The sequence below is a fragment of the Microcaecilia unicolor genome, chromosome 7, assembly GCF_901765095.1.
Source record: "Microcaecilia unicolor chromosome 7, aMicUni1.1, whole genome shotgun sequence".
NCBI lineage: Eukaryota > Metazoa > Chordata > Amphibia > Gymnophiona > Siphonopidae > Microcaecilia > Microcaecilia unicolor.
In genome coordinates, this window is record NC_044037.1 from 157325169 (window position 1) to 157344767 (window position 19599).

The window sequence follows — 19599 nt, forward strand, 5'->3', positions numbered from 1 at the left end:
ATTCCAGACTTGCTTTGGGGTTCCTGCAGCCAAGCCTCACTTTGGTGCTCTTGCAACCAAGCCTCGCCCTGGTGTTCCTGCTGCCAAGCCTTGCTGTGGTGTTCTTGCAGCCAAGCTGTGCTCTGGTGTTTTTGCTGCCAAGCCTCACTTTTACTTGTGACCTCATCTGTAATTGCCTTTATTAAGTACCTGGGAACTTTCAGGCTTGCCTTTGCAACAGAGGTCTTCAGATGAGTTTTCGTCTGTGTGTGGTTGTTGCAGTTCCAGCCCTGCTAGTTCTTGTCTTGCCAGTCTTCAACTTCTACTCCAACCCTGCTTGTTCCAGCCCTGCAAACCTTCAGCTTCAGTTCTAATCCTGCTTGTGTCTGCCCTGTTTGTCTTCAGTTTCAGTTCCTCCACTGTTTGTTCCAACCCTGTCTGCTTTCAGCTTCCATTCCAGCCAAGCCAAGCCCATTCCAGCATCCGGTTCCAGTCAAGTCCAGCCAAGCCCGTTCCATAATTGGGTTCCAGCCAAGCCAAGCCCGTTCCAGAATCCGGTTGTTCCAGTCCTGCTTATTCCAGCCCCGCTCATCTACAGCTTCAGTTCCCATCCTGCTAGTTCCAGTCCTGCTTGTACCAGCCTGTGTTCAGCCTCGCTTCCTGTTCAGGTGGTTCACCTGCTGTTGCCGGTTACTGGCAGTGTCCCAAGGGCTCACTACTCCAGACTCCGTGACAGCCCATGACAATGAGTTTTTGTGCTACTGTGCTCTGTTGGTTCCATTCCTTTCTCACTGCCCATTCTTTTCAGGTGTCTCTTCCATCTTCTGTCTCCAATCAAGTGCCTCTCACCTGTGGTGTTCCTCAGGGCTTGGTTATATCCCCTTAGCCCTCTTGCATCACTTATTCAAGAGTCTCATATTAAATGTTATATCTATGAGGACAATATTCTGTTAGTTTCCCCCCAGAACCCTTGTCTCCCTGATCTCAGGTCACTTCAATTGTGTCTTGATAAAGTTTCTAGTTGGCTCACTTCCCATTATCTATATCTTAATCAGCAAAAATCCTCTGTGAACTGGATTTCTAGTTGGCTCACTTCCCATTGTCTATATCTTAATCAGCAAAAATCCTCTGTGATCTAGATTTTTGGTCATTGCTCTCCCCTTCTGTTACTCCTACCATTGATGGTGTTCCCATTCAATTAGTTTGAAATATCTTGGTGTTCACTTGGATAGTGCTTTAACTTTTTCATCTGACATTTCTGCTACTGTCAAGAAATGTTTTTATTCACTACGCATGATATGTTCACTCCAACCATACAGTGGGGGAAATAAGTATTTGATCCCTTGCTGATTTTGTAAGTTTGCCCACTGACAAAGACATGAGCAGCCCATAATTGAAGGGTAGGTTATTGGTAACAGTGAGAGATAGCACATCACAAATTAAATCCGGAAAATCACATTGTGGAAAGTATATGAATTTATTTGCATTCTGCAGAGGGAAATAAGTATTTGATCCCCCACCAACCAGTAAGAGATCTGGCCCCTACAGACCAGGTAGATGCTCCAAATCAACTCGTTACCTGCATGACAGACAGCTGTCGGCAATGGTCACCTGTATGAAAGACACCTGTCCACAGACTCAGTGAATCAGTCAGACTCTAACCTCTACAAAATGGCCAAGAGCAAGGAGCTGTCTAAGGATGTCAGGGACAAGATCATACACCTGCACAAGGCTGGAATGGGCTACAAAACCATCAGTAAGACGCTGGGCGAGAAGGAGACAACTGTTGGTGCCATAGTAAGAAAATGGAAGAAGTACAAAATGACTGTCAATCGACAAAGATCTGGGGCTCCATGCAAAATCTCACCTCGTGGGGTATCCTTGATCATGAGGAAGGTTAGAAATCAGCCTACAACTACAAGGGGGGAACTTGTCAATGATCTCAAGGCAGCTGGGACCACTGTCACCACAAAAACCATTGGTAACACATTACGACATAACGGATTGCAATCCTGCAGTGCCCACAAGGTCCCCCTGCTCCGGAAGGCACATGTGACGGCCCGTCTGAAGTTTGCCAGTGAACACCTGGATGATGCCGAGAGTGATTGGGAGAAGGTGCTGTGGTCAGATGAGACAAAAATTGAGCTCTTTGGCATGAACTCAACTCGCCGTGTTTGGAGGAAGAGAAATGCTGCCTATGACCCAAAGAACACCGTCCCCACTGTCAAGCATGGAGGTGGAAATGTTATGTTTTGGGGGTGTTTCTCTGCTAAGGGCACAGGACTACTTCACCGCATCAATGGGAGAATGGATGGGGCCATGTACCGTACAATTCTGAGTGACAACCTCCTTCCCTCCGCCAGGGCCTTAAAAATGGGTCGTGGCTGGGTCTTCCAGCACGACAATGACCCAAAACATACAGCCAAGGCAACAAAGGAGTGGCTCAGGAAGAAGCACATTAGGGTCATGGAGTGGCCTAGCCAGTCACCAGACCTTAATCCCATTGAAAACTTATGGAGGGAGCTGAAGATGCGAGTTGCCAAGCGACAGCCCAGAACTCTTAATGATTTAGAGATGATCTACAAAGAGGAGTGGACCAAAATTCCTCCTGACATGTGTGCAAACCTCATCATCAACTACAGAAGACGTCTGACCGCTGTGCTTGCCAACAAGGGTTTTGCCACCAAGTATTAGGTCTTGTTTGCCAGAGGGATTAAATACTTATTTCCCTCTGCAGAATGCAAATAAATTCATATACTTTCCACAATGTGATTTTCCGGATTTAATTTGTGATGTGCTATCTCTCACTGTTACCAATAACCTACCCTTCAATTATGGGCTGCTCATGTCTTTGTCAGTGGGCAAACTTACAAAATCAGCAAGGGATCAAATACTTATTTCCCCCACTGTATATTACTGATGAGTCATGTGCTATCTTACTGTATGCTCTAGTGGCCACCATCTGGACTACTGTAATATTGTTTATGCCAGATTTCCTGATATCTCTCTCCATAAGCTTCAAATGGTACAAAATACTACCATCCGTATTCTATCTCACGCATGAAGCTATGACCATGTTACTCCTCTTACGATAGAACATCATTGGTTTCCTATCAAGTTTCAGATCATTCATAAGTTGTTGACAGTCATTTTTAAGCCCTTCATTTAGGCACCCCTCCTTTTTTGGCGAATCTCATTACTCCATATTTTCCATCTTGTGCACTTCACTCTACTTTTGAAACTTGTCTTGCCGTGCCACCTGTTCATTGTGCCCATTTGAGTTCTACACGTGCCTCTGCCTTTTGTTTTGCTTGGCCCATTCTCTTTGGAACTCTTTACCGCTTACCTTGAAAACTGAACTTTCATTCCCTTGCTTCCACTGTCTCCGTAAGGCCCATCTATTTTCACAGGCCTTTCCTTGGTCCCTTTTGTTCAAGACTGGTTTTTTAGTTGACAAGGTCTGGCCAGCATTCAGTTGTCTCTATTCCCCCTCCTGTTTCTTCATCTAACCCTTTTCTATCTTGTTATTTTCTTTAATTTCTCATATCCTATTGGAAATTGGTGTTCTTTTTCTATCTGTTGTTTTGTTATTGCACACTGCTTTGATTTGTTGTGAAAGGCAGTATATCAAGTCTAAAATAAACATAAATATAAAAATGATAACTGTTAACACTGGAAAAAAAGGCTGAAATTTAACAACATTAGGAATAAACCTGTTATTTTGGGAGGTTTCTTGTCCTTTCAGGTTAGACTCAAATTTAGCTGAGTTTTTCTTTCAGATTTATTTGTTTAAGTAATTCAATCTTTCCATAGCTTTACATTCTGTCACAAAGTCCCTAGCATGGACTCCTGAGGTTTGAATACGATACTAGAACAAGACAAGAACTAAGATTTCTTAAGGTAAGTCTTAATGTCATTGTACGTCAAGGAAGTGCATCCTGCTGAAAAAGGCACATATGGATTACTGAAGCAAAGGGACAGTCAGGAAAGAGGAATTAAGTTTATCAGATATACAAGCTACAGCTAAGGCGGCACTGGCAAGAGCAGATTCTCAAAAGGCAGCACGTCTTTTCCTGGAAGGCAACCTGACAATCACAAGTTCAAGACTGGCTTGTGCCTGATAGCTATTAACATGGGAAAATTCTGAAATTTAATGACACTAGAAAACAATCTGTCATTTAAAGGTTTATTCCAACCTGAAAGGGCAAGGGAAAAGTTCTTTCCATTTCCTATGTCAATCAAAAGAATGCATATAAGTTTACATGCACTTAGTCCAGACAATTTTATAGCAGCCTATTTCTGTATACTTGGTGGCAATTCTGTAAGGAGCCATCTAGATTTTAAGTGGTAAGTTCATGTGTAAATAGTAGTATTGGCATTTATTGCATATATAAATGCATATGTGCGTAAATGTGTGGTTTACAGCTACATACTGTTCTGTAAGTACATGTCATTATCAGTGGCATATCATTTACAGGCAAGTGTTTACATTGGCAGAGCATGGAAGCGGCACAAAGTTACACATATAGGTGCATACTTCTCTTTATAAAATAGAATCAAAATAGGCATATTCTTGGTGCCTGAAAAATAGGTGCACTGTTACAGAAACACCCTCAAAATGCTGTTATATTAGCAGAAAAGCCTTACACAATTATCACTTAATCCTGCATCAAAACTGCTCAGCTACAGATGGAGACATAAAATTAGCTAAATATATTGCTAAAGTTCCCATATGAGCATAAATATATTTACACAAATTCAACCCATGTATGACTTTTAATCATATGCCATTGCTGTCCTCTCACAATGAGAATGGCTCACACTGAAATAAATGTTAATTCCTAAATGACAGGCAGGTAGTAAACTGACCTGCACCTATTGTAGCAACTTGAAATGTCAGCAAATGCAGATATCCTCTGGAAAGGGTAATTTGGAGAGTGACAAACAAAACAGCATAGAGCTTTATTCATTTGAACAGAATGACAGCAAACAAAACCTCTCCAAGCAGATAGGTTGTGCAGCTGCTGCTTTCCCATAGATCCTGAATTTGTAATTATATGATTGAAAGTATTTCTATTAACAGCTAAACATTACTTTACAAAACTGAAAACTCTAAATTGCACAAGAGTACCAGCTGCATGGTATACCAGGTCATATTTTTATAAACATTTCTTTTACTCATATCATTATTTCAGATAGTGATAACTGTTCCATTGAACTATTATACTATCTAAGTCTTGAACTGACAAACGTAAATAAAACCTTTGAATATGTACCAAAAAAGTCTAAATCATCTGGAACTTTAAAAAGAGGCAGGACAGGCCATGTGCTCAGGGATCCAATGAAAGGGTAGCTTGTGGGAAAAGCCATGTGAAGAGTAAAGGTACAACCAAAGCAGTTTTGCATATATTATATAAAGGTACTTTGTTGCTTGTGAGCAATCTAAGTTTTGTACTTAGGGAAATGTGGGGTTAAGTGGCTTACCCTGGGTCATAAAGACCTGTAGTGGAAACTGAATCCACTTCTTTGGGTTTTTATCCCACTGCACAAACCATTAGGCTACTCCCCCAACATGTCAAATAAATCCTAGAAGATCAAACTTGAAGCCTCAGAACACAGAGAGTATGGGGGGAAGCCTTTTCTGTCTACCCAACAAGGTAGCAAATTGAAATTTCTGTGTTCACATAACCACTTAATCTCTCTCTGCCTTCTTTCTCCACACAAATTGAACACCTCTGGAAACGCTTTCTGTACCTGCTTCAGCGCAAGGTAGACTGCTTAGAGGGAGTGAAACAGCAGCTTGAGAAAGGGGCAGCAGAATAAAACTGTACTATAAATGTATGCTGATTGACTGTATTCTCATATGATTGTCAGTGCCAGCACATCCACTTGATGATCTAGTCAGCTGCCTAGGATGCCACGATGTACAAGTTTGCAAGGGGTTCTAATATGGCAAAGATCCTTGCCTCACTTCCTTTCTCACTGCCAGGCCTGCTGCCCCACCCCTAGCTCCTCCAAATTAGACTATTGGTGGAAGAGATGGAGATGATGAGGGACACCATTAACTACAAGCTAAGGTTTCTTGAAGAGGTTCAGGAGAGAATCCAGTATCTGGCAATAATTAGGTGCCTTGGTTAATATAAACTTTGTCCTAGAGAGTGCTGGAATCCTAAGACCCTGTGTAGGAAACGTTGGATTTTTGCACATTCTGCATTAAATAAAAAAATCCTTCAGGCTCCTCCAACAGCACTAGTAGCCAGGTGAGTATTTATTCGGCTGATCCCAAAAGAACCTGTCTATTACAAACAGGAAATAGGAGTGTCCTAAATTCTGTTGATGAGAACTCCAAAAATAGGAGGAGTACACAATAGGAAGAAAATTCAGAAAATATAAAAGGGGGAGCGGAGCCCAGTTTCAAATTAAGATCTGTTGGCTTTAATCTTCCAAGTCCTGACTGTGTTGAGCTAGGGAGAGCGATCCAGCCTTATGCCCAGATGAAATAATTACTGCATAGCCATTTAGGTAGCACCCCCAGTATTTAGCAATCTCCTTCATTATACCCTAGGACTGCTTATTTGTGTTGAATTTAACATCCTTAATACTGTTGGGCCCAATATTCAACTGGCAGTGATCAGCATTTTGCTGACCACTGCCAGTTTATACCCGGAAATTCAATGCCGTGCCATGCCTGGGCTCCGGCACTGAATTTCTGGGTATATGGAGCCAGTGAAAACGTAGCTGTTCAAATGCGATATTCGGCACTTAACCAGCTATGAAGAACCGCATAAAGATAGGTGAACCTCTTGGGTCATCTATAAACAGAAGCAATATCATATAAAAGAGAAGGGCACAGTAAAAGCACTATGACATCAGCATGCGGCAGGCAACATAACAAGTATTCTCCAAATAAAAGCTGAAGCATATAGGTATAACCATTGTCTTTAATGCTCTGTCCATTACATTCCTTTCAATCCATTTCTAACTTCTGCAACAGTAACAGGATTATCAATCAAAGCACATTACATTTTTTCCAATTGCATAGCTAAACAAAGACCTCAGTCTGCATCTTTCAGAATCTGAAACACATTTTCTAAAATTGTATACAATTGTTCAGTGCCCATCTTGAAAATACTTAGCTAAAACAAGCTAGTCTGTTGCACTTATATAGTTATACCAGATTCTAAAAGTAATTCATTTTTTAGCATTAACCCTACACTGCCTTCCTAAGGAGTAGCCTAATGGTTAGTGTAGTGGACTAAGATCCTGGGGAACCAGGTTCAATTCCCACTACAATTTCTTGTGACCCTGGGTAAGTCACCTAACCCTTCATTGCCCCAGGTATGAAACTTATATTGTAAGCCCACTAAGGACACAGGACTAAGGTTACAGGACTCAAGGCAACATGGCTTTACCAAAGGAAAATCCTGCCAAATGAATCTTATTGACTATTTTGACTAGGTGACCAAAGAACTGGATGAGGGACATGCGCTAGATGTAATTTACTTGGACTTCAGCAAAGCCTTTGATACAGTCCCCCACAGAAGACTCATGAATAAGCTGAAAGGGTTGAACTTGGGACCGAAAGTGGTGAACTGGATAAGAAACTGGTTGACGGACAGGTGGCAGAGGGTGGTGGTAAATGGAATCCGCTCGGAGGAAAGGAAGGTGAGCAGTGGAACTCCTCACGGGTCAGTGCTGGGGCCTATTCTGTTTAATATATTTGTGGGAGATATTGATGAAGGGTTGGACGGAAAGGTGTGTCTTTTTGCGGATGACACGAAAATAGCCAATAGAGTGGATACCCTGGAGGGAGTAGAAACAAAGAGAAGGGATCTCCGAACGTTAGAAGAATGGTCGAGGGTCTGGCAGTTAAAATTTAATACGTGTGTTAATGTAAGCTGATACAATAAAATAAGTATAAAACTTTAGGAAAAAGCTGGAGTATTTTATGTTAATTATCTGGATAATTGTACTCCGGTGGTCAATATTCTATCCCCTTGTGATTGAAGCAGTTAAAATGTAATGCCAAGAAGTGTAGAGTGATGCACTTGGGGTGTGGAAACCCAAAAGAGAGATACCAGATAGGAGGGGAGAGATTAGTAAGCTCGACTGAGGAGAGAGACCTTGGGGTGTTGGTGTCTGAGGATCTGAAGGTGAAGAAACAATGCGACAAGGCGACGGCCATGGCCAGATGGATGCTAGGCTGTGTAGAGAAGGGCATAACCAGCAGAAGAAAGGAGGTGTTGATGCCCCTCTACAAGTCATTGGTGAGGCCCCACTTGGAGTATTGTGTTCAGTTTTGGAGGCCATATCTTGCTAAAGATGTAAAAAGACTGGAAGCAGTGCAAAGAAAAGCTACGAAAATGGTATGGGATTTGCGTTGCAAGCTGTACGAGGAGAGACTTGCTGACCTGAACATGTACACCTTGGAGGAAAGGAGAAACAGGGGTGATATGATACAGACGTTCAAATATTTGAAAGATATTAATCCGCAAACAAATCTTTTCCGGAGAAGGGAAGGCGGTAGAACTAGAGGACATGAATTGAGGTTGAAGGAGGGCAGACTCAGGACTATTGTCAGGAAGTATTTTTTCATGGAGAGGGTGGTGGATATGTGGAATGCCCTCCCATGGGAGGTGGTGGAGATGAAAACGGTAATGGAATTCAAACATGTGTGGGATAAACACAAAGGAATCCTGTTTAGAAAGAATAGTTCTGTGGAATCTTAGCAGAGATTGGGTGGCGACGCCGGTAATTAGAAACAAAACGGGAGCTGGGCAGATTTCTACGGTCTATGCCCTGATCGTGACTGAATAGATAGGGATGGGCTGGAGTGTAAATTTTAAGGGGCTTCGATGTTAGCTTCAAAACTTAGTACAAGAACAGTACTGGGCAGACTTCTACGGTCTGTGCCCTGAGAAAGGCAAGGACAAATCAAACTCGAGTATACATATGAAGTATCACATACCATGTAAAATGAGTTTATCTTGTTGGGCAGACTGGATGGACCTACAGGTCTTTATCTGCCGTCATTTACTATGTTACTATGACAGAAAAAGTATCTGCATATACTGGGTACAGAACTGCTTATGACTAGAAGCTCTATATAAATGATGAGTAATAGCAATGGTATTAGTCACCTTAAGTGAACTTTCAGTTTTTGGGTCTCTTCATTGAACATCCAGGCATCTAACTCTCCCACAGTGAGAACGTGTTCATTAAACAGAACATTTACAATAATCACCCCAGCAACAAAGGGTTTGCACATGCTAGAAGATCCTATATAATAATTTGCACCTCCAACGTTCCACGTCTGGATGCCTGGGTTCGTAACACCTTTCCCATTGGTCCACCCTGGTGATGATGTCAGAGGGCGGATCAGTGAAAGGGAAGGGAAACCAGCACCAGCCAGCCACATAACTTTGGAGGTGAGTAGAGAATCGCCCCCATCCCTCCCCCCCTGTCCTCCCTCTGAGTTCCAGGCACCCCTCCCCTCAGAGTTGCAGCCCCCCTCCCCTCAGAGTTCCATACCTCCCTCCCTCCCTCTCCTCCCCTTCGAGTTGCAGGCCCCCCTCCTTTCCTCCCCCCCTCTCCTCCGAGTTCCACACCCCCGCGCCTCCCTCCCTCTCTCTCCTCTCTGAGTGCAAGCATGACCTGCCCCTTGCCTTCCTAAGTACCGGCTGTAATTTAAAAATTCTTATCTCGGGGTCCGGCGTCAGCAGTGAAGGCGAGCGGCGCTTCAGCTTGCCTTCCCATCTCTCTCAGCTCTGCCTCTGGTTTCGCCCTCCGGAAACAGGAAATGAGGGCGGGACCAGAGATCGAGCTGAGACAGAAGGGAAGACAGTCTGAAGCGCCGTGCCTGCTCAACTTCACTGCTGACGCCGGACCACGAGGTAACAAGTTTTAGATTACAGCTGGTACTTAGGAAGGCGAGGGCCAGGCAGAGGACAAGTCGTGCTTGCACTCGGAGGGGAGAGAGAGGGAGGGAGGCGCGGGGGGTCTGGAACTCAGAGGGGAGGAGAGGGAGGGAGGGAGGGGGTAGGTCCTGGAAGGGGAGGGGGTGTGGAACTCGAAGGGGAGTGGCGGTCCTGGAACTCGAAGGGGGGAGGGAGGGAGGGAGGGGTCCTGGAACTCGAAGAGGAGGGGGCAGTCCTGAGGGGAGGGGGGCTGGAACTCGAAGGAGAGAGAGGGAGGGGGGTGTGGAACCTTGCTAGCGCCCGTTTCATTTCTGTCAGAAATGGGCCTCTTTTACTAGTCTAGAATAAAGCAATGATGAACCTAGGGCAATTGTAAAGGAAGTTTAGAGACTACAAAAGGTATGTTTCTTATCCTTCTTCACCCTGTTAGCGCTTGCTATAGTATTCTAACTTTGGCTTCTATACTGTGGAAATACTCTGCAAGGTTTTATTTTCCACTGCCAGTCCTAGAGAACTATTTTGATACAGGACTTGGCTGACTCAATGGGAGGTAAACACCTGCACAGCCGGGGGGGGGGGGGGGGGGGGGGGGGGGGCGCTGGTCTCTGCATACTGAAACACAGACTGCTATGAAGCATTCCATGTGCTGGACCTGAACCATAATACAGCTAAACGCTCTCTGATATTTTATTCTTAATTTCTCAACTTTCTGGCTAGCAATGCGGGTACAGCACTGAATATTGCTTTCACCTGCCTACCTGCCAGCAACTCCACAACGCCACCTCCTGCCCACTTAAATTGCTTTGAATTCCTGCAGTAAGTGACTGAGCTGAAAAAATAATTAGCACTTATTTATTTAAACCAACCAACCAACCAAATGATTGTGCATTTATAAGAACTGAGCATGTGTGGGAGGCTGGGTTGGCAACTGGGAGCACAGCCATCGACTGCCACAGTATTTTGATGGCTTGGAGGTTCTGGCTGAAGGTGTCGTCAGCTGGTGAGGCTTGGGGAACAATGCCACCTACACTGATGTTACATGCCACTTATGGGTGGGCCTGAGCCAAAAGTGGACAACTCCAGACCTGGTCAGGCCCATCCATGGCTATACCCCTGATTCAACATTATTAAAACAAAAGCGAATTGTGAGAAATTGCAAGATACCTTATGAGACTGGCATCCAAATGACAACCCAAATTTAATGTGAGCAAGTGTAAAGTGATGCATGAAAGGAAGAGTAATCTGAACCATAGCTAAATGATACAAGGTTTCATATTTGGTGTCACCACCCAGAAAAGAATCTAGGAATCATCATTGATGATACGTTGAAATCTTTTGCTCAGTGTGCAGTGGTGACCAAGTAAGCAAATAGAATGTTAGAAATTATTAGGAAAGTAATAAAGAATAAGACAGAGGATGTTATAATGTTTTTGTATCACTCCATAGGGGCATTAAAGAGCAGTTGTTGTCAAAGCAAAACAATAGATCCTCATAGTCGCATAAATAAAAAATTAAAAAAAAACAGTAGGCGATACTTTCACCAGCAGGGAGGCTGGACAGTTTTTAAATAACCCATTTACTCAGATTATTCTGGAAAAGGTAGTGTTGGGAAGATCATAATTGTTGGCGGAGACAAGGGACCTTAAATTTAATGGGGAGGGGGGAATACAAAGTTGAAGGTTTGCTTAGGGCACCTAGTTAATATCCTTGCTCCAGTCCTTGAAAGACTCTCTAGAAGGTCAGCTTGTGGCAGGAAGCAGGTAAGGGAATCAGGAGACCCCACTGCCCACACTGAGACTTTTATTATCCCCTGGATTTCAGTGTGAAAGCCCAATTTTAACTCTAGCAGCTTTAGTTAAGTTCTGTGTTACCCTTGAGTGAATGCAAATTATAATGTTAAGCACAATTTACTTTAACTCCTATCCTTCCAACTATCACAAGCGACCAAACCACAGAAGTGGAAAGAACAACAATATCCCATGCAAAGTCACAGGAGCAAGAGATGAGTGGGAAAAGAATCAGTCTCTTCAAGGTACAGACCAAGGCCGTCCGATGTACAAATTAAATTTATTAAAAGAAGACTCAATACGGTACCATGTTTCAGCACTGAAAATGCCTTCTTCAGGAGTCTTGGTAAACATGTACAAAAAATCCTTGTAGACAAAGTCTTCAGAAGTAAATCTTTAAAAAATGTTGTGGTTTTTAAAAAGACCTTTTTAAGTTATAGTGTAGAGTATGGCCTCTTGGCACCACTAGTTTGCTGCCTGGATTCCTCACTGCCATATGAAACTAAACATGACCAAGACTGAGCTTCTTATCTTTCCCCCTAAACCAACCTCTCCTCTTTCCCCATTCTCTATCTCTGTGAATAACACTCTCATCCTCCCTGTCTCATCAGCTCGCAACCTTGGGGTCATCTTCAACTCCTCTCTCTCCTTCTCTGCACGTATTAAACAGACTGCTAAAACCTATCGTTTCTTTCTCTATAATATCACCAAAATTCATCCTTTCCTTTCTGAGCACACTATCGGAACCCTTATCCACATTCTTATCACCTCTCACAGACTATTGCAAATTGATTCTCACAGGTTTCCCACTAAGCGATCTCTCTCCCCTTCAATCTGTTCAAAATTCTGCTGAACTACTTATATTCTGCCAGTGTCTCTATGCTCATATTAGCCCTCTCCTCAAGTCACTTCATTGGCTCCCTATCCGTTTCTGCATACAGTTCAAACTCCTCTTATTGACTTACAAGTGCATTCACTCTGCAGCTCCTCAGTACATCTCCACTCTTATCTCGCCCTACACTCTTCCCCGGGAACTTCGTTCACTGGATAGATCGCTTTTATCTGTACCTTTCTCCTCTACTGCTAACTCCAGACTCCGTTCCTTTTATCTTGCTGCACCATATGCCTGGAATAGACTTACTGAGCCGTTACATCAAGCTCCATATCTGGATGTCTTCAAATCTAGGCTTAAAGCCCACCCTTTTTATGCTGCTTTTATCTCCTAACCCTTACTCACTTTTTCAGTACCCATGTTTTATCATTCCCACCTTAGTAATTCACTTTCCCTTATTTGTCCTGTTTGTCCTAATTAGATTGTAAGCTCTGTCGAGCAGGGACTGTCTCTTCATGTCCAGTGTACAGCGCTGTGTATGTCTAGTAATGCTATTCGAATGAGCAGTCACAGCTATTAGTGTGTGATATCATTCCTTATTACTTTTTATTACATTAGTGCACATTAATATTATGTGGACAAATGTATTAAATGTAAAGCAGCAATAATACATGTTAGATCCATTTTAATGCACTTTAAAGTTGGGTTTAATGTTTGTTAAAGCTATGTTGGCTTTAGCAGATATTAATACATTAGTTCTCTATCAGTAAGTAGAATGAGGAAGTCCTAATTCTGTTCTGTATCCATTGCTGGGAGCAAAACTGATTTCCAGCTTGAAAACTAAACATAAAGTATTGACACACAGTTGACTGTAGTCTATTTCATGATGGAAATATAGCATACATAATTCAGTTTTAAAAGTTACATTACTTATCTTTATATTGTGTTTGCAACAAAATTTCCAGAGTGAAATTCTACATACTGGCACAACACTATAATACAGGAGAAATTGACATGAAGATGACTCAAAGTCTGTTATTACATATCTATATGGAGTTTTTATTAAATTGTAACTTTGTCTCTGCTAGGACTGTATTATTTTATGCTGCAGTCTTGTGGTAATCTTTTGTTCAATGGGTCAAAATGGAATTGATTTTGAAAGTAATGATATATCTGTTTAGAATGAACAGTGAGCACTTCTTTGGACAGAACACTGGAAGAAGATTAGACATTGTAGTCACAGGAATTATCTACACCATTTTAGAAAGAATAACAGAAACACTCCTTTCATACACTTGAGAATAACATTGTGTAGATCATCTAGGTAGGAAAACTGGCATTTCGGTCTTTTGTATTCAAACCCACACTTGTGTTTTATAAAATACTCAGCAAAAAGCCTTTTATAAAGCACTGCCAAAGAAGCATGTATATTTAGTGCAATGTACCAAAAAGGATGGTCATTTGGTAAAAAGAACATGTTCAAAAAAGAACATTAACATCAGTTTATACATGTAAATAGTGCAATATACAAATACGTGACACAATTTTTTATTTGAAAAAGTGATTTTAGAAGGGCTAGGTGCCATTTGCATGTATAAATCAGCATATGCATAACAATTTTGAAAAAGGTGCTTATACGTGAAAGTAGCATCAGTCAGAATATTTAAAGGGGCATATTTTGAGTGTGATTTGTGTAGGTCTTCAGAGTATATATATATGTATTCCATATTTTAGACCATGAAAATTACATGTCAGAACTTACATCCGCTTTGAGTTAAGCATAACTTCACAATGCTTCTTGGAGTTGCCCAAGGGCAACTTAACAAGACTAAGCCTCCTTGGTAACAAGGGCATTCAGTAGTTAAGAGAGGGGAGCTCCAAGGGGTCTAGTTGCACAGCTACTGATTCTTAGAGAACCACAAGACCAGTATTTGAGATGTGTGAGGTGGGGTGGCTGCTGATGCAAGTAGAGAGCTTGGCTGTCAAATTCTCTTTTGGGGTGCTGAGGGGCAAGCAGTTGTCCTATCCTCCTAGCAATTTATTAGAGTGGGAGAGGTTTAGCTGATGAGAATGGCTCACACTGAAATAAATGTTAATTCCTAAATGACAGGCAGCTAGTAAACTGACCTGCACCTCTCAGTGTCCCGCCTTCCTTTGATGTAACTTCCTGTTTCCCTGAGGGTGGGACACTGTGAGGGAAGGAAAAGCTCGAGGCGAGCCTGCTTCTTTCACTGTCTGCTGCTGTCACGACTGTGACTTTATTCCATGCCTACACTCACCTTGCTTCTGGGTGACCAGGTCCTATGGTTGCTGTGGACTGCTTTTTCCTGTTTCCCAGATGTCTTCCAGGTTCCATTCCAGTTCTGATGTTCCAGCTTTCCAGACTTGCCCCGATGGTTCTGCTGTCAAGCCTCACTGGTGACATCATCTGTAATTGCCTTATTAAGCACCTGGGAACTTTCAGGCTTTGCCTTTGCAACAGAGGTCTTCAGATGTGCTTTTGTCTGAGAGTGTTTGTTGCTGCTCTAGCTCTGCTAGTATCTGCTTTGTGTGTCCTTAGCTTTAGTTTCTTCTGTTTGTTTTTGCCTGGTGTGTCTTTAACTTTAGTTCCTTGCTGCTGTATCTGCTCTGCCTAGCTTCAGTTCCTTACTGTTTGTTGCTGTTTTGCTCATTGTCAGTTCTAATTTCCCTCCTGCTGTTTCAGCCCTGTGTGTCTTTAACTTTAGTTCCCTGCTGCTGTATCTGCTCTGCCTAGCTCCAGTACCTTATTGTTTCCCTGATCTGTCTGTTTCTGCTATAGTTCCCTGTCTGCTTGTTCCACCCCAGTTGTCCTTAGCTTTAGCCCTTCTCCGTTTGTTTGTGTCTGCCTTGCCTGAGTACTCCAGTTTGTGGTTCCAGTCCAGCCAAGCCAAGTCTGCTCCAGCTTGTGGTTCCAGTCCAGCCAAGACTAGTCCGCTCCAGTTTGTGGTTCCAGCCCAGTCAAGCCAAGTCCGCTCCAGCTTGTGGTTCCAGTCCAGCCCAGTCCGTTCCAGCTTGTGGTTCCAGTCCAGTCAAGCCAAGTCTGCTCCAGCTTGTGGTTCCAGTCCAGCCCAGCCAAGTCCACTCTAGCTTGTGGTTCCAGACCAGTCAAGCCAAGTCCGCTCCAGCTTGTGGTTCCAGTCCAGTCCAGCCAAGTCCGTTCCTGCTTGTGGTTCCAGTCCAGTCCAGCCAAGTCCGTTCCTGCTTGTGGTTCCAGTCCAGTCAAGCCAAGTCCGCTCCAGCTTGTGGTTCTAGTCCAATCAAGCCAAGTCTGCTCCAGCTTTTGGTTCCAGACCAGCCAAGCCAAGTCTGTTCTAGTGTGTGGTTCCTGTCCAGTCTGTTGGTGTTTGTCCGCGCTTCCCTGTTGGGTGGTCTTCCTGCTGTTGCTGGTATCTGGCAGCACCCTAAGGGCTCACTACTCCAGATCACTTGCAGCGACGTGACAGCTGCTGCCACTGCCGCTTTTACTTTGAGGTAAAAGATTTAAACGTGGGGCGGCAGAAACAAAAAGGGGGCTGTCACGGGAGAAGAGAGCAGGCAGGTGGAGGGTTGGGGTTGATACTGGAACTAGCAGCAGCTGAGAAGGGGGCTAAGGCTGGAACTTGAGAGCTGAAAAGGAAGGAGTGGGGGCTAGGGTGAATCGCTGGACATGGATGGGAGGGGAGGATGGGGCAAAGGAGAATCACTGGACATGGATGGGAGGAAAGGGCAGAGGAGAATCGCTGCACATGGATGGGAGGGGAAGGCAGGGGAGAGAGGAGCATTGCTGGACATGAATAGAGGGAGGGCAAGGGAGAGAGGAGAATTGCTGGACATGGATGCAGGGAAGGGCAGGGGAGAGAGGAGAATTGCTGGACATGGTTGGAAGGGAGGGCAGGGGAGAGAGGAGAATCATGCTGGACATGAATGGAGGGGAGGGAAGGCAGGGGAGAGAGGAGAATTGCTGGATATGGATGGATGAAGGGGAGTGCAGGCTTAGAAAAGAGAATTACGCTGGACATGGACAGAGGGGAGAGGAGAATTGCTGGACATGGATGGAGGGGAGGGCAGGGGAGAGAGGAGAATTGCTGGACATGGATGGAAGGTAGGGCAGGGGAGAGAGGAAAATCATGCTGGGCATGGATATAAGGGAGGGCAGAGGAGAGAAGGGAATTGCTGGGCATGGATGTATGAAGGGGAAGGCAGGGGAGAGAGGAGAATTATGCATGCTCAATTTCACTAAAAGGAGCATGCTGGATGTGAGGGGAAGAGAGAGCAGGGCAAGCAATGCGGTGGTGCTGGAGACCAGCGCTGGACAAAGTCTTCAGCTGTCGAGGGTTGGGGACCCCCACCAGCCAAACCAGGGGCCCACAGCAAATTTGGGGGCCCAGGCCCCATGGCCCCACATAGTTACACCACTGCTTCATAGGTCATTTTCTTCTATCCTGAGCTGCTCCCAAAGGTTCCTTTGCCTTGAGCATTGCTCTTACCAGTCCTTAACAGGGCTCCAAAAACACCAGTAACAGGGTTTTCCCCTAGAGGGCTGTCTCCCATCTCAGCCAGAGGCTAAGACCACATCTCTTCAACCATCAGAGATGGCTCAACAAGAGACATGCTGTTCACCCAAGATTTATGTTTATGTTTATTCTGGCACTTAATATACTGCATTTCATAACAAATCAAAGCGGTGTACAATATAAAAACAAAAAGGAAAAAGGAAAGGAACGCCAATTTCAATAGGACAGAGAAGGTGAAATGAATAAGGCAGAAAGAAAAAGGAGATAGACTAAGAACAAGCAGGGGAGCACAGAGACAGCTGACTGCCCACCATTATCTGTCACCTGAAAATGATTCTGAGATTAGGAGTTTATGGAAATGCCTGAGGAAATAAATGGGCTTTAAGGAAAAAGCGGAAGTGAGGGACTGAGAGTTCAGCTTTCAAAGTGAGGGGTAAAGAATTCCAAAGAAAAGGAGCCAAACAAAAAAAAGCAGACACGTGTGAGGTGTTAAGACGGGCACAGTGTACAGACAGCACAGAGAGGCAGGAGTCGAAAGCAGAGCGGACTTCATGTGTAGGATAGTAGAAAGTAATGAAACTTGCTAAATAAGGTGGAATGCCCAAACAGTGTCAAAATCTTATGAATGATCTGAAACTTTATGGGGAGCCAATGATGTTCTTTCCTAAACGGGGTAACATGGTCTTAGCAATGGGTGTGATAAAGAATGCAAATAGAACTATTCTGTACTGTTGAAGTTTACAAAGAGAAATATCAGGAAGACCAGCATAAATGATATTTACAATAGTACAGTTTTATGGCAACCAAAGCATAAAGGCCATGTGATAATGTTGCATTTAGCATGCAGCCATTACCAAGAATTAGTATGTGAGCCCTTATTGATACCTATTTTGTAGGCAGTAAGGGCTCATTCACTAATCCCACACTAATCAATAGAGAATGGCAATATAGATACAATACTACTACTGATCATTTCTATAGTACTACTAGATGTAAACATTATATGCAGGTACTTTCTCTGTCCCTAGAAGGCTCACAATCTAAGTTTTTGTACCTGGGGCAATGGAGGGTTAAGTGGCTTGTCCAAGGTTACATGCAGCTGCAGTGGGAATTGAGTCCAGATCACCAGGATCAAAGTCTGCTGCACTAACCATTAGGCTACTCCTCCACTAACTGATTGGTGCAGAAAAACCCACTCTCCGCCACCCCCCAGACATGTCCCCTCCCAAGAAAAAAATGTAAAATATTTTTAGCGAATGGTTTGCTCATGCACATTTGGAACTTACCATGAGACACTGCATCCTGCAGTAAACCCTATTAGTCTGTGGTAAGCATACTCTAGTGCTTAGTATAGTTCAGTAAACGGAGCCCTAAGTAATTCTATAGTTGTTGCCTAAAGTTAGATGTAAAAATCTGGTGCTAAGCGCAAACTCTATACCAGGAATTACACACATAAGATTAGTTTAAGTCTACATTCTAGCACTGAATTTTAGTCACAAACACTTTTGCTATGTCAAAGGCTGATGGGAATGCTCACACCTAGCTGCTGTCACTTATTCACGTGAACCCGAACATCCCTCCCCCCCCCCCACCCCATGGAGGGAGGAGAGAGAAATCTTTGATAAAGTGCTTTGAAAACAGAAATAGGCTTATTCTTCTTGAGATAAACTGGGCAGTTCATCACTGCCAGTTTGGCTTGTCTTGGTAGAACTACACAGGAATGTAGCTAATTGAAAATTGTTACATTACAGGAGTGGGATAGTGGGATGGAGTCTACAGCTCTGTCTGTATGCATGCAAATAAGAATAGACAGGCAGGCTAACGGGAGCACTTTCACACATTTTAAGGGAGTTAATTCAGTGAAGGGAATAAAGCATGTGGGATAAATGATGCAAACACACTGAGTGGAGAAAGCTGGATCAGAATAAGGAAATTAGAAAACCTGCTTCCCATGAGTTCAGGGAGGAGGAAGGAGAATGGTGGTATTCTCAGAGAGAGTGAGAGAGAGAGAGAGAGAGAGAGAGAGAGCAAGAGTGCGTGCTCTGGGGTGGATTTCAGTTCTATGAAATACCTTGGAGTTCACTTTTATAGTGCCCTAACTTTCTCCTCCCACATCACTGCCATTCTGTTCCCTTCGTTGATATGCTTGCTCCCTTCGACCATTTCACACTGATGAAAGCTGTGCCACATTATTTATTTATTTGTTGCATTTGTACCCCATATTTTTCCACCTATTTGCAGGCTCAATGTGGCTTACATAGTACCGTCAAAGGCATTTGCCCAGTCGGTGGATAACAAATACAAAGTTGTATAGTGATCGTATGAGGTATAAGTGGAGGGTCGGAATGGATGAAGATTGTGTGATGTCGTGTTCAATCATAGTCATGCTGTGTTGGTAGGTGAAAAGGGTTACGTGGGGTCGTTGGGGTAGGCCTTTTTGAAGAGCTAGGTTTTTATTGTATCTATATTGCCATTCTCTATTGATTAGTGTGGGATTAGCGACCGAGCCCTTATTGCCTACAAAATAGGTATCAATAAGGGCTCACATACTAATTCTTGGTAGTGGCTGC